Source organism: Octopus bimaculoides, chromosome 4 (assembly GCF_001194135.2).
Source record: "Octopus bimaculoides isolate UCB-OBI-ISO-001 chromosome 4, ASM119413v2, whole genome shotgun sequence".
NCBI lineage: Eukaryota > Metazoa > Mollusca > Cephalopoda > Octopoda > Octopodidae > Octopus > Octopus bimaculoides.
The window spans coordinates 55,540,323-55,546,822 of NC_068984.1; positions in this window are offsets into that span (position 1 = coordinate 55,540,323).

The following is a 6,500-nucleotide window of genomic DNA, read 5'->3' on the forward strand; positions in this document are numbered from 1 at the left end:
GTGTGTGTGTGTGTGTGTGTGTGTGTGTGTGTGTGTGCGTGTGTGTGCGTGTGTGTGTATCGGTGTTGGATGTAAAAATTGGCGAGAAAACCAAAATATCGATGTCTTACAAATGACACATCTTGAAATGTATTTTATTCACCGGGTTAGACACTTGCTTGTCACTCTCGATATCAGATCACAATGGATCACCAATTCCTAGTTCGAGTACCGCTAAGCAACGGCGATTCCCTACACCAAATGCGGTACACATAAATGACAAATTCAAACCCTAAAATCATATAACCCAAGTATTAAAACTTACTAGCATATTCGGCTTTCCATCATGTGACTCCTACTCAGTAGTATTTTCCACTAAACAAGATATATCACTTTGAAAATGAAAGCTGTTAATGTAATATCTGATGGATATTAAAAGACAGTGAAAGCGTGTGTCTTAGTGGTTAGGGTATTCGACTAATAATCGTAAGATCATGAGTTCAATTTCAAGCGACGCATTATGTTCTTGAGCAAGATACTTCATTTCTCGTTGCTCCAGTCCACTCAAGTAGTATAAATGAGATGCGCCTGTTTCATGGGTCAGCCTTGTCTCATTCTGTATCACGTTGAATCTCTCTGAGAACTACCTCAATGGTACAGGTGTCTTTGAGTACTCAGTCACCTGCACGTTAATTTCACGAGCAGACTGTCCCGCTGATCGGATCAACTGGAACCCTCGTCGTTATAACCGACGGAGAGCCAGTTTTGTCTTTATTAAAGGACAGTCTCGTTTGTAGACAACTTTGCTATCTATGCTTTATATGAAAGATTGAGTTAAAGAATTCTAACATATTCTTATCATAATAATGGAAACCTATATTTTAAACATTTTTAAAGTTCTTTGTATTTTCTTCATGGATCTCATATTATCGTATAAAACAGACAGTCAATGACCAGCGCACCTGCAATAGTACGAAATTAATGGAAACAATTTTCACGAAAATTAACCTAACAGACTATGTTTTTCTATATAAATTACACAGAAATTTGTAAATGATTCAGTGTAAGTATATTTCTCATTTTGGTGTATTGTTGTATAGAGTTATACAGATAGTACGCTGCTGTACTACAGTCAAAATATACAATATTCCTTCTTGAAATTTGATGTCGTGTATATAATTTCTATGTGTAGTCTCAATTTGCCCGAACTCTTTATATAACATTATCTACTGCTGGTAATACATTCGGGCAAATTTTGAAGATGATCACTTGAAAACATGAGAAATGGATGATCATCAGTTTTTATCCTATAACAACTTTAATGTTCTCTTAATTACTCTAAAAAGTACAGAGTCACCAAGGTTTAGACAGGAAACCTTATACACTAAATAAGAAATATTCAAAATGCTTTAAATCTTGAAACAGTCATTATGATCAGTTAAGGACACAAAATCTGTTAAATTCATTTTTTGTTTATTTCATAATTCATTGTACGATTGGGAAACAAATAAACGTGAATATAACAGTTTTTGTATCTTCTGAATTAGTTATAATGACACTCACGCTAAAGTTACTTCAGGTTCAACAACCAGCTGCAAATCAAACTATTTGCCAAGCAAATAAATCTCAGAAATTTAAGCCAAAGCGATTCTTTAAATCATTGGTGTAACACGCATATAGTAACACACACTCTTTTTTTTATTTATTCTTAACCAGATATCTAATATAAGCAAATTCATTTCGGTTAGAAATAAGCCATTTCTTTCATTTAGCGTGATACTGTTGAAACTACTTCTCCATATATGTTTAATAATCAAACAGACGGCTAGTACGGGTTCAATCACATTACTACGTCGTCATAACTCATAAAGTTTGTTTTGAAGGAAGACAAACGTATTTACACATTTACCTTCGACTAACTCAAACCCAATCGTTTTGTTCATTGAATTATGGTAAGTCGTTATAGCTTAGTCCTTTTGTCGGCTCTAACCAAATCGCTTCATGGTAATGCTCTCTAATCGTGTTCATCTCTTTATTTTCCACTATACCTTCTTTAAGATGGTAGTACGTGATTTGAAAGAAATTTTGATTTTAGCTTTATTAAGTCGAACAACCTAGTGAAAGTAATATCTCGCGTTCTTATTGGTTCTTATTGTTCCGTCGGCGTTACAAGGCTGCCACTGTAGCAGTTGTGTTCTCTGCAGTTTCTGCTACTACTGCTTACTTCTTATATATCTTCATTCAGTTCTACATCAGATATCTTAATAGATCATCCAAAGACCACAAGCCAATTTTCGTATTCGTAAATTAATGTAGAAAAACCGTATAAAACACCACCCAGGGTTTAGTTGTAATTTCCATAGCATTTTCTATAGCATATCCTCAAAAATTCTCTCTGAAATCGCGTTCTTCTGTGTACCGAGTACAGACAATCTTAATAATATCCGTGTGAAAAGGGTGAGCTCAAAGAATATTATGCTAACTGTGATGGAGTTATGCTAGAGATGTGAATCTTGTATGCATTAATTTCATCATAATTAATAACATCATCGTTTCTAAACTGATATCTGTCTGACTCTTCAAAGAAAACTTTAGAAGTAACTAATAACGACTTCTCTTGAAAATCAACAAAATTTGGCATCGAAATGTTATCAAGTACCTTCACACAATCCATACAGTGAGAACACCCTGACTCACCTGCTCCAAAGAAGGCCAAGCTCGATTCATCTGCAGGGAAGTGGATGGCCTCAGTTTTTTGGGATGCAAAAGTTTATAGAATATCTTCGGAAGATAGACTGGAGTGTACTGTTCCAACTTACTGAAGCAATTACAGAAGGCTGTCGAGACTAATCTCCTAGAAAAACTAACCAAAGTAGACTTGTTTCATCGGGACGATGCTTCAGCATTCAAGTCCTTGGTTTCAATGACTGCTGTGAGTGACTGTGGCATTGAACTGGTTGATCACCCTTCCTATTCTCCTGATTTGGACCCCTCTGACTATCATCTGTTCTCCAACATAAAATACAATTGGCTGGGAAAAAGTATCACAGTGATGATGACGTCATGTCTGCTGTTGATGTCTTTCTGGCCAACAGGATGAAAGCTTCTTCACCATTGGAATCTATCACTGTAACACTGATGGAAGAAATGTGTGGACCGCAAGAAGGACTATGTTGAAAACGAAACCGCATTTGTTCAAATTCCATGAAAGCATTTTGGTCATCCTTTGAACTTTTCAGTCGACCCTCGTAGATACGAGTCAAGAAATTTAACAGCGCAGCAACAAATAACACTTGTCTTGCAATCTGTTAGCTTTATGTAAGGAATAGATTGACAATAGCAAAATAATAATTTTCAGAATTTTGCAGAAACTGGTCTTAGAGATCTTTTCTCTGATCCACTAAGTAATTTAACATTGACATTACTAACACATCTATTAATTGCTAATTAGAATTACAGAACAGTTTTGACATAGAATTCAATACCTTATTTGTATGCTTCAAATATCTGACGTTTAATTCCTCCTGGTTTATTGAGATTGGTGAGTAAATGTTATACAGTTCTGATATAGTTGTATTTATTCCAATGGTGGTATCTACTTTTATTGGATTAAGGTCAGTAATACTTCAGTAGAAAATATTTCTGATCACTGAAGACCTCAAGTAATTGGAAATAGTTTATAACAAAGAAGAAAGGATTAATTTACTAATCGTACTTGTGATAATCATGATACATGACTTTTTAAAGACGCATCTACATCAGGTATTTTGTTAATGAAATACCTTTTCAGTAGATTCTATTAAATGACAACCCTTTTTTTATATTTTGAGAAATCTTAAACAAGTTTTCTAACAAAATTAAAAATTCATTTTGGGAAGTAAATTAACATCTAAATTAACACATCCATTAATTGATAATTAAAATTACAGGACATTTTTTACATTGAACCCAACCACTTATTTACGTTTCAAACATTTGACGTTTATTTTACTTATATCATTGCTATCACCTTTATGGCATTTCAACTCGGAACATAAATAGACAAGTAAATCGGAGTGCAGTTTGCACTGGCTCTTCCATCTGCGATGATGATAGTAATAATAATATTAAAAAATTATAATTGCTATCACCCTCGATAGAATAGCCAGTGGATGGCAGGCAAACTGCCCTATAATATTCTCGCTTCTTATTCGGAGTTTGAATGCCACAGAAACCGATCTTGCCTTTCATCTTTCAGAATTCGATAAAATAGACTCATTCAAGTATTTGAATCTATTTAAGGTTCTTTCTTCCAAAAATATGTAGTAGGTTTATTTTTCCCTTTGTCAGAAAAAAATTATAATTGTTATAACTAAAGGGAGTGGGAGTGGAAATGATTTAGAATACCCCATTTTACATTCCTCCAGAGGCGGCTTGGTAGTTAATTCTTTTAGGCTTCTTAAAGCAAGTCAGGCAAGGGTTGGATGAGATGGTAACATTTTCTAAATACTCCCTCTAAATTTAAAGATTTGCGAACGAGGCATGCAGCCCTATTGCGTCACAATGTACCTGAGATATGTAAATGCTGGTATTTCTCTATACTAAAGTTACCCCGCAGATACAATGCTAAAAACTAGTACATATAATTCATTCTGCTTTAGTCTGTATCATATATTTGTTTCTTAATATCCTTTGGAATTTAATATAATTATTACATTTAGTATATGAAGCGCAAAACGTTCTTCATTCTCTGTCACGGTAAACATCCAAAGAAAGTTAATACGATTACTCTGTATGTTTCAATTGTCTGAATACGTGACTAAATTGGTTGTGTGTGATAAAGGCATATATATAACTATATGTATATAGATAGTGTTTTTCTGGAGACATATATAATTATACATTTTCGCCGTTGAGCACATATGTATACGTATCTATGCATAACAGTGGAGGTGTCTGTGATCAAACATAATTGTATTTTAAACACCGTTCTACATGGTGAGACTGTATATGAGTTAGAATATGTGACTGCTTAAAAGCGAACTATTCAATATCAGTTGAAACAATGTATCACTGATGGCAATATAACAAGACATTAAAGTAGAAAAATCATCAAAAGAGCAATTCTATTATGAAAATAAAATAGATGAGACGTGGATTGAAGAAAATATCTTACACAGACTTCATTAAATGGACATGAATAGAATAAATTTATCCTTGAAGGTGTATCAGAAATAAGTCTTCCAATGGCAAACGTCTCAATATACAACTTCCTGGATCACTTTTTTCACTTATGGAATGTGTTTACAAATTACAATGTAACAAAATTCTAATTCGGTAATTTATTTAAAGAGCTATTAGGACAAACTATTCTGTCATAAATGTCTCTAGTTCAACTGCAAACAGTTTTACTCTTCCTACACATGTACTGCACTGACGAAAGCGAATTCAATTTTTTAATCATTAAAGCTGTTAGCAGATAAATACAATCTTTCCTCCGTCTATGTGGAGGTGTTAGGCTATTTTTAAGACTGACAAAGAATTTTAATACAAAATTGTTTACGTGATATTTTATTGATGTAAATCGAGAGTTGCAATTGTGATAGTGATACGAAATTATCTCTATGGCTGATGCATGAAACTAAAATCGGATGTGTTTATTACTGAAAGTTCAGTAAACAAATATTTAATGAGTAGCCTTTTTAAATATGAATACTTATGTGCACACATGCGTACATGTACGAATATACACACATACGCTCGAGTACACGTGCACACATATATTCATATATACGAATATACTTAAATACAGAGATTTATATTTATGTATCTATATGTGTGTCTATAGATATTTATATTTTTATCAAATATTTATTTATGTAAAAGGTTTTTATTATCAGCTCTTTTTATTTGTTATAATATTAAATACATGTACACAACAATACATTCATGCATATATTTACAATAACGCTTATATACACTCATATAAATATATTTACAAAAGCGCTTATATTTTATATATTTATGTAGCTGTTTATATTTATGATCATAATGTTTCAAATACTTTTTGTGTGTTTAAAAAGTCCTTATCAGTTTTTTTTCTTGCAGAATATTTCAGATTTGAAATTTAAAATAATGTACAAGGCGAAAAATACAGTGGGGAAAAGTGAGGAAACAGAAACAATGTGTTTAATATCCTAATGATCAAACTTACTTTAAAATTCAATTACACCGCATACATCTAATAAACTCTGTCATATGTACTTCAGTGTGTTGCTTCATATTTCTTGTAGCCTTCAATCATGTTCAATTAAGTTATAATGAAGATAATGTAAATATATATGTATAGGTGTGTGTGTGTGTGTGCGTTTATATGCATGTATATAACATTTATATACATATATGTGTGTGTGTACGTGTGTATGAGCGTGTGTGCGTGTGTATCTGTACATGTCTGTGTGTGTTTTGCGTGTTTGTGTGTGTGTGTGTGTGTGTGTGTGTGTGTGTGTGTGTGCGTTTATATGCATGTATATAACATTTAT